Raw genomic sequence first — 4,363 nt, 5'->3', positions numbered from 1 at the left:
TTTGCTCTTTTCCTTCAATGTTTAGTTGGGTATTCTGGGTCTTTAATCTCTCCATATAAACCTTAGATTCAGTGTATTGATATCTGCAATATAACTTACTAGGATTTTGATTGGGATTGCTTTGAATCTATAGATCAAATTGAGAGGAATTGACATCTTGACAATGTTCAGCCTTCCTATCCATGGACACAAAATATCTCTCCATTTATTTATTTTTCTTTCCCGAGAGTTTTGTAGTTTTCCTCATTTAGCTCTTGTCCATATTTTGTTAGATATACACCTAAGTGTTTCATTTTTGGGTGCTAACTGTAATCATTTTGGGCAAATGGTATTGTGTTTTTAATTTAAGTTCTACTTGTTCATTGCTGGTATATAAGAAAGTGATTGACTTTTCTATACTAACCTTGTATCCTGTAACCTTGCTATAATCTTTTATTAGTTCCAGGAGGGTTATTTTTTTCTTTAATTCTTACAGATTTCCTACAAAGACAAGTATATTATTTGCAAACAAAGGCAGTTTAATTTATTCCTTCCTAATCTGTATGCCTTTTATTTCCTTTTCTTGTCTTATTGCATTTTATTTCCATTTCTTGTCTTATTTCCTTTTCTTGTCTTAAGACTCCTAGTACAATGTTGAAAGAAGCAAAGAGAGATCTTTGCCTTGTTCCTGATCTTAGCAGGAAAGCTTCTCACCATTAAGCATAACATTAGTGGTAGGTCTTTTATAGATGTTCTCTTTAAAGCTGAGGAAGTTCTCCTGTATGTCTAGTTTGGTGAGAGTATATTTTTACTGTTCAGTTTTCTTAACAGTTCATCAATACTGTCATGTTTACATCTTTTTTTTCCCCCCTAAGATTCAAATATATCAGCTAAATCTGGACTGGTTGCCCATTAGGCCTCTTGTGTAACTGTCATTATTCGATTCTTTCTTAACAGTTCATCAATACTGTCATGTTTACATCTTTTTTTTCCCCCCTAAGATTCAAACATATCAGCTAAATCTGGACTGGTTGCCCATTAGGCCTCTTGTGTAACTGTCATTATTCGATTCCCCTTATCACATTTGTTGTTAGACTCCTGATTCCTTGATCCTTGTCATCTTCTTTCTTGGTTTATGCCATTGTTTTGCTGGACTACATCTTCCAGAAGCATCTTGAGAAAGTGTAAATAAAAGAGATAAGTTCGTTAGGTTTTTGTCTGAAAGTGTCTTTATTCTACCCTCACACAAAATTGATTGGTTATGTATAGAATTTAAGTGGAAAATTATTTCTCTAAGAATTTTATTGTTTTCTAGTGGTAATATCTGACACTATTTTGATTCTTGTTCCTTTGTGCCTGACCAGGTTTTTTTCTTTTTGGAAACTTTAAGAATTATTTTTTGTCCCTGGAGATATAATATTTCAATGCTATGTGCTTAAGTGCTTTTTAAATGAGTTGTGCTAGTGGGCTTCATTGAGCAGTTTGAATATGGAGGCTCTGATTTGTTCCTAAGTTCTGAGAAATTTTCTTGAATTATTTCTTTGATAATTTCCTCCTATGCATTTTTTTTTTCAGCTCTCTTTCTGGAATTGCTGTTAGTTTTATATTAGATATGAATTTGCTCTCTAAGTTTTTGGTTTTTTTCCAACTTTCATCTCTAAACTTTCTACTTTCTGGGATATTTACTTAGATATCTTTACATTATTAAATTTTAATACTCAGCTATTAAATTTTTTATTTTGAACAGTTCTTTTGCATTATCAAAGTTTTTCTCTTTCACAGTACTCTGTTCTTATTCTATGAATGCAATATCTTTTCTTATTTACATCATGTCATTATTTTTTCTTCTGTTTCTTGGACATATTATGCATACATATTTTTGCCATTTCCTTGTTTTCTGTTTGTTTTGATTTGGGGCTTTTATTTTGGAAGTTTTCCCCAATTTATGGTCATCTTCTGCCTTTGACTCTTATTTAGGAATAAAGCAAAGCATAATGGCTAATTAAAAGTTGTGTGTTAAGTGGAGGGTTTTGTGTTCACTGAATCTTGGCTTTGCTGAGTCAGCTCTTTCGGAGGACTTCTAACTTAGTATATGTAGGTTTTTCTCTAGGGAGACATTGAATTTCTTCAGAGAACACCCCAATCTCCTCCTTGGGGGCACAACCCTTGCTGCTAGGATGCTGAGGATTTTTCTTGTCTGTGTGCAGATTTGGAGGTTTTAGCTGCAAGGATTCACTCCCATTCTCTATTGTGTCTACTGCTCTCTTTATTTCAATTACTCTGGAAGAGAACTCTTTGACTACTCTCTGGGGAAGAAGTGCAGTTACATGACTATTGTCTGAGTATCAACTTTCACCAATACCTCACCTCTCTTTTAGCCCAGCATTTTGCTTTGCCTTTTGGGGTACTTTGAACTCCTAGTCTGACTTTTACTATACCTATAAATGAACATAGCTTGAATTTTCTGAGCCTCCTTACCCATATCTGTAAAATGTCATCCTCACAGGCACATTGTAAGTATTGAATGAATTATATCTGTAAAAACACTTTTTGAACTAACTATAAAGCAGAACATAGTCCTGTAGTAAAATTATGAGTTCTCTTTAGGACATTAGACAGGACACTCATGCTTTCTCATCAGCACACCCAGTGCCACATTGCCACATATTTGGATGGTCTGCTGCAGTTTACAAAGTACACTTACATGTTTCTAAAGGCAGAGGAGAATGAACTTGTCCTTTCAGAGTCTGGAGGCTAATGATAAATTTAAGTCTTGTATAAAGTTAAAAATTCAAATGGATCTTGCATCATGCACCATAATTTATCTGCTTTAATATAAAAATAACGTTTTTACATTCCTTATCATGTAGTGAAACTAACAATTCAGGAAGATATACTATATTTTGCGGGCAATTTATAAATCTCCCATATACTCCTGTTGAAGTTGTATAGAAATAATCTCTGAGTCGTCAGTTCTGAGAAATTTGGTTCCTTCCATTTCCTTATTTTTAAACTTAAATTTAGGATGGTCTGGCAAATTAAAATAGTGTCTTTAAAAATAAGTCATCATTGCCTAATATATACAGAAATATAGGGGTAGAATGGAATTGAGTGTGGGCTGCTGAGGGGAGTAGCTTATTACAGTTATGTAAACAGGCTTGTTCCCTGTTGTTATAGAGAGCAATAAAAATAGCCAGGGAAATGGAGAAGAAAATTAGCAGTGTCTCCATATTGCAGAGAAGAAAAGCAGGGACACTGGGAGCAGAAAATGTAAGCTATGCTCATTTAAATACATAGAAATTATGAAACATGAACTCTGTCGAATGCAGTCTATTTTATTCTCTGTGCATCCACTACAAGTAATAGCATTCTATGCTAATTATTTTAAATTTGTAAAACTGGATACTTCTATAAGATGTTTTAACATTGATGGAGCCATAGGGAAGTTCCCTTATTTTCCCCCTTCTTTAATCTTCAACAATCACTTACTCCTAGCAATTCCCCCAAAATACCCAATCTAAGTGAAAACCATGTCCATGATTAGCAAACATAGTTTTGAAGCTAGCCTCTAGACCCCTTTCAAACATGTTGTTACCCCTAACAGCTTTCCTCAGCTTTTTAAAAAAATAACTTTGTATTTTTATTAATTACAATTTATTTACCTCTTTTTTTTATTTTAACACGTTTTTAAAATTTAATTTAATTTTATTTTTGGCCGCAACACAAGTCTTAATACATTTAAAAATACTAAGATCACAGAGAATAATAGAAAATATGTTCTCTGACCACAATAACAAGAGGAAATTTTAAAAACTCACAAATGTTTGGAAATTAAACAACACTCTCCTAAATAAACAATGGGTAAAAAGAAAAATAACAGGGAAATTAGAGAGTACTTTGAGATAAAGATCAAAGAACAACATGTCAAAATTTATAGGATGCAGGGCTCATGCAATGCTTAGAGGAAAATTTATACTTGTAAACACCTATATTGAAAATAAGAAAAATATCAGATCAGTAATCACTTTTAGGGACATAATAATGTCCACTATATGAAAGAAACTGAATCAATGTCGTTTATCACTACTATTCTATGCTATTGATCTGAAATTTTTGTCTGGCTCTTTTCTACCTCTCAAATTTCACAATTCTTATCAAAATCCCAACACTTTCTATTAGGTACAGAAAAGCTTTCTTTAAAATTTATGTGAAGCCAACACAAAAGAAGACTCCTGAGAGCGCCCAAGCCCTGCTGCGGGTTCGAGCGAGCAGCCCGAGACAACAAAAGCCAAGTAAATCAGCTGAGATGACACAGAAACGGAAAGGAAGGCGCCGGACCGGCCCAACTCTGCGAGCTCTGTGAGTCACCCCCAGCCCAGCCCCA

Source organism: Galeopterus variegatus, unplaced genomic scaffold (assembly GCF_000696425.1).
Source record: "Galeopterus variegatus unplaced genomic scaffold, G_variegatus-3.0.2 Scaffold11377, whole genome shotgun sequence".
NCBI classification, from domain to species: domain Eukaryota; kingdom Metazoa; phylum Chordata; class Mammalia; order Dermoptera; family Cynocephalidae; genus Galeopterus; species Galeopterus variegatus.
Note: the sequence above shows the minus strand (reverse complement) of the source record.